The 13,590-nt window shown below is 39.9% G+C and overlaps 1 pseudogene; it reads left to right on the top strand.

Moving 5' to 3' along the window:
- The first annotated feature begins 10,200 nt into the window (after nucleotides 1-10,200).
- Nucleotides 10,201-13,320, top strand: LOC141652220 (beta-fructofuranosidase, insoluble isoenzyme CWINV1-like; annotated as a pseudogene).
- Nucleotides 13,321-13,590: the final 270 nt, after the last annotated feature.

Here is a 13,590-nt window from a genome sequence, read left to right as displayed (position 1 = left end):
TTAAGGTTTTACTTGGCGTCTCAGGCAGTGATGTCGAGGCTTCTTACCATAAGGAGTCATATCCTAGTATGTTCAAAATTTATGAATAAATACCAAGAGTACAATAGTTATTTTATTCGAGTTAATTTATTTTATTAAGAGTTGATGTAATACTTTCCTAAGCATAAGTTTCCTAATTCTAGCTATCTTAGTTATCAAGTTAATTGTTTTATGGTAGAAGATGGAAACCGATATAGGCGTGTTAGGTCGGTCCATATAGATTATAAATAGGTAGTTATGCCGTCCTTGTTATGATATCTTGAGTTTGAAATAAAAGTTAAGTTTATACTTAATTGCTTGTAAGCATCCCTTCTAAACTTGTGAGTTTAGTTATTGGTTCTTCCTTGCGAGGTTGAATCCCGAGTGTTTAGCTTAGTCCTTGTGAGGGTAAGAGTTATACACATATCCATCTTTATTTTCATTCCAATTTAAACACAAAACACCTAAAAATTTATCGCGCTGCAATTTTACTCAAACACGTTAAAACTTGATCTAGTTTTACATCAGAAATGCTGCTTCACTTGAAATTTCTTCATGGGGAGTTTTCGTCGAGAGATAGAATTTGTAGAGATGAGGGGAGGAACCCTCAATATGACAAAGATATTGTATGGAAAAAATGGAGATTTCTACCGAGTAACAAATTCTTTGTAACACCCCCTTCTTACCCGGCCACGGTAATTGGGAGATGTTACCGTCTCGGTTTCCCGAGGCAGTGAAATCAGAATTAAAATTAAGAAACTCTTTATATAAATAAAGAAGTTTAGTGATTACAAACCATAAACTAATAGACGAAGGAAAGTACAACTCATGTGAACTATACTCTTCTAGCCAACTATACTCGACTCGGATATCATCAAGACTCGTCCCGTCTCCCACGTGCTATCAAAGATAACATGTACTTAATCTGCTCTCCATATGATCGAAAATATCATATGGATCGACACAAGCCACCCTGGAAATAGGTGACAATTACACAGACACACAACACGTCAGTTTCAATAAATAAAGTAAGACACGACACAAAATGTGTGAGTATGCAACATGACTATGATATGAATGAGACGCTATCAAATAACCACCATGCCGGTACCGAACCACGCCCAGACGTACCCACAACCACCGGTGCCAGGGACACGCCCACGACACCACTCCACACAAACAGGTACCGGGACACGCCCAGACGTACCAGTCACAGAAGCCAACCGGGTCTTCTGCCAGACATCGTGTCTCAACTACACGAGTCCCTCTAAACTCAAGTCATTAATGTGCACATCCCTCTTGGAGTGGGAAGCTCCAAGGCGACCCGAGCATGAGACGGTCTCCCAACCGCCTCACGTCTCCTCAATAACAAGTAACCAAGATAAACTGTCATGCCCTCCAATATACATGACAAACACAATAAATGTAAGATACCATACGATATGCCAATTACCAACTCATCATGATACACATTCCCAAATACAATATGCAAACGACTCATATAATGCAAGAAATGACGAATGACCCACTAACAAACATACACATTATTGAAACGGAGTAGGATAAACCTTCCTTTTAGCAAATCTCCATAAGCTACTCGACACAAGCAAGATCCGTCTTATAAAACCGTCTCACAAAACCGTCACCTAAATAAATACAATTAAATAAATTTAATTACTAACTAATCTAATTATATAATTTAATATAATTAAATTTAAATCCCGACTCACATCCCCCGCTAAACATGGCTCCAATCCCGACTCATAGCCCATAATACACTAAGTAAAACTCGTCTTATAACTCGACTAAAACACTCATGACACACCCACAAACACGGGTTAAACCATGTTTGGACAGCCCATAAAACAGCCCCGACAACCACCATACACACAGCCAACACCACCACCTTTCACCACCTTCACCACGGCCAACCCCTACTCTGGTCAGCCACCTCACCCGGCCCCTACAACCATTCCAAACAACAGCAACAAAACGCACACTAGCAGCCCTATACACCCACATACACACTCGACATACACACACCAAACACCATCTTAATCACCACCACCCCCTCCTAGACACGGTGGTCACGGCCACTTCCAGCACCACAAGCCACCGCCAAACTCTAGCCTAAACACCTATTACATAACACAAAACAAACAGCCAACAACACCACAAACACTCGGCTAAACATAACCCGTGTACCTTCTTTTACAGCCCATTTCCGACCACCTAACACCACCCAATCCACCACCCATGACCACCACCATGCTCTCCTCACAACCCCCACACTACGCCAAATAATAGGTGCAACAACGGTTAGATAAGGTGATATACATTTGAAATACAAAACAACGGTTAGATAAGGTGATAAAGGATACTCCCAACAGAAAGGCGTGGATTATGAGGAAACATTCTTACCCGTTGCTCGTTTTGAAATTGTGAGAGCATTTCTTGCGGTGGCTGCATAGTTCAAGTTACCTGTCTACCAATTTGATGTGAAGTTTGCCTTTTTTAAATGGAGAGTTGCAGGAGGAGGTTTATGTTTCTCAACCAGAGGGGTTTATTTCTGGCGGCCAAGAAGACAAAGTTTACCGGCTGAGTAAAGCTTTTTATGGGCTCAAGCAAGCACCACGTGCTTGGTATAGCAAAATTGACACTTTCTTCCACTCAAGTGGATTCACAAGAAGTGAAAATGAACCTACTCTTTGTTTGAAGAAGCAAGGCAATGGAGATTTTTTGGTTGTGTGTCTTTATGTGGATGATATGATATATATGGGTTCATTTCAACCTATTGTTGACGAGTTCAAGTATATTATGATTAGTCGGTATGAGTTGACAGATTTGGGTTTGTTGAAATATTTTTTAGGACTTGAGGTAAAACAGAGTGATGATGGTATTTTTGCGTGTCAAGAGAAGTATGCACATGATTTGTTAAAGAGGTTCCACATGACCTATTGTGAAGTTGCGTCCACACCCATGAATGTGAATGAGAAGTTGCAGCGACATGATGGAATCGATCATGCTGATGGGAGATTATACCGAAGTCTTGTAGGTTGTGTGAACTATTTGACGCACACTAGACCTGATATTGCTTATACTGTTAGTGTTGTGTCAAGGTATATGCATAATCCAACCAAGCAACATCTTGATGCAGCAAAGCGAATTCTCCGTTATGGTGGTGGAATGCTAAAGTATGTTATATGGTATGCTAAAGTTTCAGACTTTCGGCTGTTTGGCTTCACTGAAAGTGACTGGGTAGGATGCTTGGATGGTAGAAAGAGCACTTCAGGTAGTGTTTTTAGTTTGGGTTTTGGAGCAATCACCTAGAGTTCTAAGAAACAAGAAACAGTGGTGTTGTCGTCTTCTGAAGCTGAGTATGTAGCAGTTAGTGCAGCAGCACGACAAGTATTGTGGTTCCAGAAATTGCTAGCTGATTTTGACATTGAGCAAACTGATGCTACGCTCCTATATTGTGACAATAGATCAACGATAGCAATGGCAACAAACCCGCCATTCCATAGTCTAACTAAGCATATTGATGTGCAATACCATTTCATCCGGAAACTTGTAGCTAATGAAAAAGTTGCTTTAAGGTTTTGCGGTACAAATGAGCAAGTAGCTGATATCTTCACAAAGTCGCTTTCCGCAAGCTAAACATCAGTTTCTTACAACTCAGTTGGGAGTCACCCGAAAACCCGAAATTACCCCAGCCGACCTGAGCTTTCTTGACCCGACTCGAAATTGCCCGATCTGAAACCACCAAACCCGAAAATGGTTTAACAAAATATAACTCTAAGTGAACCGAGAAGACTTGAAATGGCTATTTCTCTATTATTCATTGACCCAAAAATGACCCGACCCGCTTGACCCGACCAACAAACCCGAAACATACCCGAAACCCGAAATGACCGAATTAACCCGAAATCAATGAAAAACCCAAACTCGACCCAACCCGTTGACCCGTTTTGCCAGGTCTACTGGGAGTGTGTGGGTTTGAATCAAGGGGGAGTGTTGAAAATTGATTCAAATTGTTGGGTATTAACTATGATTAATGGTTACAATAAGGTGTTTATTATGGTTGCTTTATTATAAAGTTTATGGAGTCATTATTGGGTGACATTCCAAATTCCTAGTGAGTTATTTATAGTTTTTTTTCTTGTCCTATAAATCTCATGGTCGTACCTCAATTTCATGGTGTGAGTGAATAAGAAAGAAAAGCTTCCCCCAAAATATTGTTCATTCTTAATTCTTGCTCTTCACTTGGTGTTTTCTTCGCTTGCACAAGAAGAATGAATATCAACTCCAAAACTGGACTCCAACACAAGCCTTGCATCCCTTGAAAGTCGTAATCGAGAGCCTTTGTATAATTCGCGTCTATCGTGAACAGCTTAACTTAAAACAGCCACATCTCATTCGTTACTCAACCGAATCAAGCATAAGACCACTCATTGGAAAGCTAACATCATGTAATTTCATCTCCAACTGAATCCAGAGCAAGATGAGCAATATTTTTTGAGATATTAGACTTTAAAAGCAGCTGAATGAATCTATAACATTAGGAATGACTTGAACATATTTGTTTATTGGATATATACCCACGTTATTCGTGCATCAGTTATCATCTTGTCATTATGAGTTGCTTTACAAAATTACTTAATTTTGGATGAAAAATATAAAATAATAAAAGTGTACATACTTATCCCACCTGCTAGCAGTTTCAAGTTTTATAGCAACAAATTGCTAATAACAAATATTTTCCCTCTCAAATTCAATAGATGAACATGGTAGAGTGTTCAACTATATAAAATATAAGTGGTTATGTGTGGACAATTTTCATATATGTTAGCCAAGATTGCAGGAATCAAATCAAAGAGCCGTTAGACTCAAATCACACAATATATGCAATCTTCTATTCTTTCCGTCAATATGTAATTTGTAGTTGTTATGTTTATTTTGTTCCATATTTAGCTTATTCCTTATAATGTATAAATAGGTAATACATATCCTTGTAAATACACAATTGTAATACATTCAGTTTTCCTCTCAATAAATCAATCGTTTACATGTTTATCATGGTATCAGTTTTAAAAGCCTAGTTTTCGATCCAATTCCGTCTTTCGATCTCTTTTCTTTCGATCCTCAATCACAAATATGACAAACCCCGATCAATCTCTCATCGAAACTCCACAAACACAACCCAATTATTCAGTTGTTCATGTGGAACATACCGGACATAGTATTACTCCGATCGTTTTCAACGGTAAAAATTACGCCGAATGGTCTCGTTCCTTCAATCTAGCGTTAATTGCCAAAGGCAAGATTGGCTATATTAATGGTTCTATTACCAAGCCGGCATCTAATTCCGACAAATTCGAATCCTGGACAATAGCCAACGCGTTGGTGACGATGTGGATTTTCAACACCATAGCACCCGGTCTCAGGCCGCAAATTTCACTCCGACCTGAGGCTAAACAGGTTTGGGTGGATCTCAAGAATCGCTTTTCTCAGAGCAATGAAGCACGCATATATCAGTTGCAAGCGGAGTTGATGGGGTGTCGACAGGGACCTACCGAAAGCATTATGGATTACTATGGTCGAATGACGGCGATTTGGGATGCAATAATTGAGCACGACACAATCCCTTCATGCTCTTGCAATCCATGCGCCTACGATTGGATGAATATTATCAATTCTCGATGAGAAAAGAAACGGGTACGCGATTTTTTGATGTGTCTTGATGACCGTTTCTCTAACTCCCGTTCTTAAATTATTTCTCTTAATCCTCTTCCCAATTTTGATCTTGTATATAACCGTTTATTGCAAGATGAAGGTGTCCGTAATTTGTCTTATCCAAAACACGAGTCTGCCCCTGACACAGTTGCGTTTGCAGCCCGGGTTCACCATGGGTCTAAGGCATCGGGGGGAGGAAGACGAGAAACACACTCTGTTTTTGGGACCCCTGTTTTTTCGAATACGAATACTGCTTATTCGTCGAACAATTCCAATCGCCCTTTTTGTATATCTTGCAATCGTCCTGGTCATTATTTTAAGAAATGCTATCAGGTCACTAGTGAGTTTCCTTATTGGTGGGGAAATCGTCCCCGCGATCGTGTTTACATTAATCCGTCTGATACGGATTTAAGCAATGCTCGCTTTGTCCCTGATGTTAAGGGCAGAGAAATATGGGAACGTAGAAAACATAAATCTGCAGGTAGCACTCCTCACGTGAATATGGCGGCTGGTTCGAGTCCGAGTAGCAACGGAGGTATGGCTGTTTCAAATGCTCCTCTGTCCACGAATGCTCCTCTGTCCAATTTTGACAAGTTGGATTTCAATTCAATGACTCCTCAACAACTTGAGGAAATCACTAATATGTGGCGGGCTCGACATCAGACTCCTGCTAATGAATAAGTTTCTGGTAATGTTTATTCTTTTTCTAATTTTTCGTGGATTATTGATACGGGGGCGTCGCATCATATGTCGGGTTCTATAAACCAATTCACCAATATACGTGATATTTCCCCATTATCAGTAGGATTGCCCAATGGTGATCTTACAATTGCTACTAAAACCGGTGATATATGTTTGTCTTCCCGTCTTATTTTACGAAATGTTTTATATGCTGAAAATTTACAATGTAATCTTATATCCGTCTCAAGTCTACTTCTTGACATGTCTCTAACTATACAATTTTCTCATAAATTATGCCTCATACAGGACCGTACCTCGAGGATAGTGATTGGTGCGGGTGAGCAAAGACGAGGACTCGTACTATCTTCAAGGAGTTAATAACAAGCAAGCAACAATTTGTACGGTGCAATCTGCTTCCACATTCGACCTTTGGCATCGTAGGTTGAGGCACCCTTCTCCACATGCTATGCGTTTTTTACCTTTTATTTCACACAAGAACATTAGTAATTTTCATTCTAATAATTGCGATATTTGCATACGAGCGAAACAAACTCGTCTTTGCTTTTCTTTAAGTACAAACAATGCTACTGCTATTTTTGATTTAATTCATTGTGACCTATGGGGTCCTTATTCCGAAAACGGATCTTGCGGGTCTCGTTATTTTTTAACAATTGTCGATGACTACTCACGATCCACGTGGGTTTACCTTTTACGTCACAAAAGTGACGCGAAAAAAACTTTATTAAATTTTTTTGCCATGGTTTCTCGTCAATTTGAAAAAAATATCAAACTTTTACGTAGTGATAACGGCACTGAATTTGAACCTCTTATTCCATTATTTCAAACTAACGGCATCCTTTTCCAAACTTCAAATATAGACACGCCTCAACAAAATGGTCGGGTGGAGCGAAAACACCGTCATATTTTAAACATTGCCCGCGCACTTTTATTTCAAGCAAAATTACCCCTTTTCTTTTGGGGCGAGTGTGTGTTGGGAGCAGTTCATTTATTAAATCGTACTCCTTCCAAACTTCTTAATGGAAAATCTCCGTACGAAAAACTTTTTTCAAAACCGGCACCCATGGATAATATCCGTGTCTTTGGGTGTCTCGCTTATGCGAAAAATCGTACCAAAGACAAATTTACTTCAAGGAGCCGGAAATGCATTTTTATTGGCTACCCTTTTGGAAAAAAGGGTTGGAAACTTTACGATTTAGACACCGGTTCCTACTTCGTATCAAGGGATGTTATTTTTGTTGAAAACAATTTTCCATACCACTCGTTAAATTTGGACGACCTTGACCAAGACTCATACCCCTTCAATAGTGACCATTTGACACCCGTTGACCAAGTAGTCACAGTTCAACCATCCTCAAACCCGACTCCTACGCCCTCGACTCAAACCACTCAACCCACCTCGACCACACAAAACCCTACTACCACAAACAATTCTTCACACGATCCTACGCCCACCCAACCCACCACGATTCCCACACCCGAACCTCCCAATATGGGACGTGGACACCGTATCAAAATCTCCAACTCCAATCTACAAGATTACGTGTTACAAACAGTCCGTCCCTCGTCTCACTCGCTCACCGCATCTACACCATCCTCAGGTACTCGATTTCCTATCTCACATTATATTGACTATTCTAAGTTTTCCCCTAACCACCGTATTTTTCTTTCGGCCGTGACTAAACATCACGAGCCTAGTTTTTATAAAGATGCAGTACAGGTACCCGAATGGCGAAATGCGATGCAACTCGAACTAAATGCTCTTGAACGCAATAATACTTGGTCGCTCACATCTCTACCTCAAAATTAGAAGGTCATTGCCTCCAAATGGGTCTACAAGATCAAGTATAATGCGGATGGGTCCATTGAACGATACAAAGCCCGCCTCGTGGTAATGGGCAATCGCCAAGTCGAAGGTGTCAATTACAATGAAACCTTCGCCCCAACTATCAAGCTTGTAACCATCCGCACTTTACTCGCAATCGCGGCAGCCAAGAAGTGGGTCATTAACCAAATGGACGTTCATAACGCCTTTCTCCATGGAGATATGACTGAGGAAGTCTACATGAAACCTCCTCCCGGGTTTTTACCATCCGACGATACACGGGTTTATCGATTACAAAAGTCTCTATATGGGTTACGTCAAGCTCCACGTTGCTGGTATGCCAAACTCGTTTCCGCCCTCACAAAATATGGATTCCGCCAATGCCCGTATGATCACTCCCTCTTCTCAATTTCCACAAAAGACATGGAGGTACACGTTCTTATTTATGTCGACGATCTAGTCATCTGTGGTAACAATGCTGCTAAAATCACGGAATTTAAACAATATCTCAGCAATTGTTTCCACATGAAGGACTTAGGACCTCTAAAATATTTTCTCGGCCTTGAAATCGCCCGAAATGAATCTGGAATTTTTATATCCCAACGCAAGTACGCCCTCGACATTCTTTCCGAGTCTGGGTTACTTGGGTCCAAGCCCGCCTCGATACCTATGGAACCAAATCACCAACTCGGACGCTCCAAAGCCGCCCCTATTCTCGACCCACAACCGTATCGAAGACTTGTGGGCCGTTTAGTTTATCTCACAATTACTGAATTACTTTACTCGGTTCATATTCTAGCCCAATTTATGCACGCCCCAACAACAGAACATTGGGATGCTGCCCTTACGGTCGTGTGTTACCTTAAAAATGCACCAGGCCAAGGATTTTCCTTCGGTCCGACAGCGACCTATGCTTACACGCCTATTGCGATGCCAATTACGCTGCTTGTCCTACCACTCGCCGATCCCTCAGCGCATACTTAGTCTTCTTGGGCTCCTCTCCCATCTCATGGAAAACCAAGAAACAACCGACCGTTGCCTTATCTTCCGCTGAAGCCGAATACCGCGCTATGACTCACACCACTTGTGAACTTAAATGGCTTAAAGGGTTGCTTAGCTTCATCGGGATACCACACCCGCAACCCATACAATTAATGTGTGTTAGTCAATCCGCCCTACACATCGCAAAGAATCCGGTCTTTCACGAACGCACGAAACACATCGAAGTTGATTGCCATTTCGTTCGTGATGAGATCCTACGTGGTACAATACGACCAAACTACGTTCACACAAGCGCTCAACTCGCAGATATCTTTACAAAGGCTCTTGGCCGTGCCACATTCACTGAACTCCTTTCCAAGTTGGGCATTTCGTCACTCCATGCTCCAACTTGAGGGGGGGTGTTAGCCAAGATTGCAGGAATCAAATCAAAGAGCCGTTAGACTCAAATCACACAATATATGCAATCTTCTATTCTTTCCGTCAATATGTAATTTATAGCTGTTATGTTTATTTTATTCCATATTTAGCTTATTCCTTATGATGTATAAATAGGTAATACATATCCTTGTAAATACACAATTGTAATACATTCAGTTTTCCTCTCAATAAATCAATCGTTTACATGTTTATCAATATAAGACCGTTTTGCAGTAAGATAGTCGAGGAGTAATAGGAATTTAGGGAGTGTAACCATTTTGCGGTATATTGGTTTTATTTTTTTATAGGTTAACGTGTTTCTGTACGGATATTCTATTCCCGTTAGATTGGGTTGTCTCAAGTTGTATTAATATAAAGACCAATTCACATAAGACTAATACAAATCTATGATATCGTAACAAAGAAAACTGAGTCTATATGTACATAAAATAAGACTTGAAGAGCCAAGTTTAGTGGATCTAGCTATATGATTGTGTTACTTGAATATGCACAATATGACAAATACTCTTATTTGGGCTACACTTTTGTGTTTCATTGTACTTCATCATGGAGTTCACAGTGCAAGCCGTGATCAGTGCGGTGCTGGTGCAGCTGATGGCAACGCGCAGCCTTATCGAACCGGCTTCCACTTTCAATCTCCAAAAAATTGGATGAATGGTAACTCCAAATATAACTTGCAGATTTAATACTCTATAGATTTTTGTATTCTTTGTTATGTATGTATGTTGTTTGTTGACTTGGTTACTAATTAATTTTGCCTGTTTCTATCTTGTATATGATTTCTGCTTTGATGGGATGTTGTCATGTTTGACTTGCAGTTCCTAATGGTATGTTCTCCTTTTTAAGCGCTCTCATATCAAAATCGGATGTGTCTAGACTTTTCAAAAATCAAACAACCAGAGTTAAGTAGTTAACACAATGAACTATCAAAAATGGAGCAGACCCGAAAATGACCACTCCAAGGTTTTGGATTCTGCCCTTTCTAGTCATGAAATTTGCCTCGTACCAAACCCAAACTTTCTTCTTGGATGGTAATACCTGTAATGCCCGAAGAAGTACTCATGTAATTAAGTAAGTGTGCATACAATTTGAATTGACAGGGCCAATGTACTATAAGGGAGTGTACCATCTGTTCTATCAGTACAATCCTTATTCAGCAATATGGGGAAACATGACATGGGGTCATTCAGTATCATATGATCTAGTTAATTGGATTAATCTCGAATTCGCTCTTCTTCCGTCTGAGATGTATGATTTAGGTGGTTGTTTCTCCGGTTCTGTCACCTTTCTTCAAGGCAGTAAACCGACCATCCTATACACAGGAGTTGACTGACACTGATAATTTCCAATCACAAAACATAGCATTCCCAAAAGACCCTTCTGACCCTTTTCTAAGGGAATGGTATAAGTCTTCGCATAATCCAGTAATCTCCGCAAATGATTATGGTGACATCGATCCTAGCAGTTTCCGAGACCCAACAACTGCGTGACAAAGTACAGATGGTACTTGGCAAGTAATTGTGGGTGGAAAAATTGCTGGTCGAGGCTTAGCGTTTTTGTACCAAAGTAAAGATTTTGTTTCTTGGACTAGAAGTGACAAGCCTTTTCATTCATCGTGTAGAATTGGAATGTTGGAATGTCCGGATTTCTTTCCTGTATGTGTTAAGGGTAAGAATGGTGCGGAGAATTATCTTGCAAAAGAAGACACGAAATTTGTTCTCAAGGCAAGTTTTCTAGATGATGATCACTATGTATTAGGTTTATACAAGGATGAAGCAGATGGATTTGAGGTAGAAACATATGATTTCATGGAGGGTACTGTGGATTTGAGGTATGACTATGGAGGCAAATTTTATGCTTCTAAGTCCTTCTTCGATGGTGGGAAGAAAAGGCGGATATTATGTGGATGTGTGAAAGAGGCTACTAATCGAGCAGACGATGTGAAAAAAGGATGGTCTGGTCTACAGGTGCTAACACTATTCTCTGGCTATCTTCCTTGTTTATGTACTTGTTCTTAGGATTAGGATGAAGTTAATTTTCCATTTCCAATAGAGTATGCCCAGGTCGTCTATTTTGTTTTCCTTCCAATGCCCGCGTTTCTGGTTTGATCATCTAGGATCAATTTGTTTCTTGGATTGCAGTCTATTCCCCGAGTATTATGGCTTAGTAGAAGCGGAAACCAACTAATGCAGTGGCCTATTCATGAGATTGAAAGTCTTCGAAAGGAGAAAGTAGAAATCCAAGAGAAGGAGCGAAAAAGTGGATCACTAGTTAACATTGTGGGCATCACAGCATCGCAGGTAAATTGAGAAAATCGTGTAAGAACGTCATACGCCAAAACCAGCTCACCCCAAATGACAAAATCTTTGAATTTTCACACTGTTCTACTTTAACCTACTGAAGATATGTATATATTACAAGTTCTTACATAAATTTAATTACTTTACCAATTTTATACTAATTTTTATCCTGGATCATCAGTAACAATCAGTTCAGTCAAGTTGCGGACATCTTCCCCGTTAATCCATCAAAGAAACCCTTTTACTTTCACTCAATTGGTTAAATGGTCTCGTGGTAATTAATACAAACGTCTTATAGAAGAGCTACTGCCTTGAGGGAGTGGGGATAATGAAATACAGTATGATGATGATGTTGTTGTTGATAGGCTGATGTCGAGGTCTCATTCGAAGTGCCTGACTTAGAAGAGGCTGAGCTCATGGAGCCTAGTTGGGTTGACCCACAGCAGCTCCTTTGTGCCGAGAAAAGTGAGGTAGTCGAAGGCAAAGGAGGCCATTCGGGTTGCTGGTTTTGGCGTCTCAAAATTTGACAGAACAAACTGCTATTTTCTTCAAGGTGTTCAAGAATGACAGTAGTAGATATAAAGTCTTGATGTGTACGGATTTAAGCAGGTAACACCTTTTGTTTTCACCTTCTTGATCGTTTCGAACTAATTTCTGTTTTTCCATTGTTTAAGTAGTTCAATATTGGCAGATCTTCCGTAAGAAAAGAGGTAGACAAGACGAGTTTTGGAGCTTTTGTAGACATTAATCATCTTCAGGAGAATATTAGACTTAGAATTTTGGTAAGCAGCTAGCTATACTTGTTGAACTTCTATTATGTATGGTCGATTTTGGAATACCAGAAATAAACATTGTGACCGTAGGATGAATGCAATAACTTAAATGCCTCCCTTTACCCACCGTTGTACTCCAAAAGTTGTCGTTTCTTGCTACGGCACTATTTCAGACAATTATGGCGTACTCCGTATGTTTTAACATAATAAGATTTGTTTTGCAGATTGATCATTCAATTGTTGAAAGTTTTGGTGGGGGAGGAAAGACATGCATCACTAACGAGTTTACCCGTTTTAGTCAGTAGGCAAGGATGCAGAACTAAATGTGTTCAACAAAGGAAAATGTAGCATAAAGATGTCAAAGCTAAAAGCATGGAGTATGAAAGAGGCCAAAGTCGTCCCTTTTACAAAACGAAGAAAGCCTCCTTCAAAACGTTGAAGCTCAAATAAATGTCCTAAAAAAGTTGTTGATCGCACTTTAGTTTCCAACAGAACAACTGATAAGGAATTAATGTAGCAGTTGATCTATTAAAGATGGGAGTTTCGACAGGAAGTAGGATTTATAGTGGTGGTTGATATTAGCCATATCAAAACAGAATAACGAAATATTCTGTACATACCAATTTAGCTTATTTAATTGTGTATATTCTAGTTTTAGGAAACTGTATTATTGTGTTACCATCTCTAGCTAACCTCTTGTATCTATAAATACTTGTAACCTCATAACTGATTAATTACAATTCTTCTTATAATACTCTTATATGGTATCAAAAGGTCATCGTTCTAACCCTCTAAACCCTAA

This window comes from Silene latifolia, chromosome 4 (genome assembly GCF_048544455.1).
Source record: "Silene latifolia isolate original U9 population chromosome 4, ASM4854445v1, whole genome shotgun sequence".
Classification (NCBI taxonomy): domain Eukaryota; kingdom Viridiplantae; phylum Streptophyta; class Magnoliopsida; order Caryophyllales; family Caryophyllaceae; genus Silene; species Silene latifolia.
This window is presented reverse-complemented; position numbering and strand designations above follow the sequence as displayed.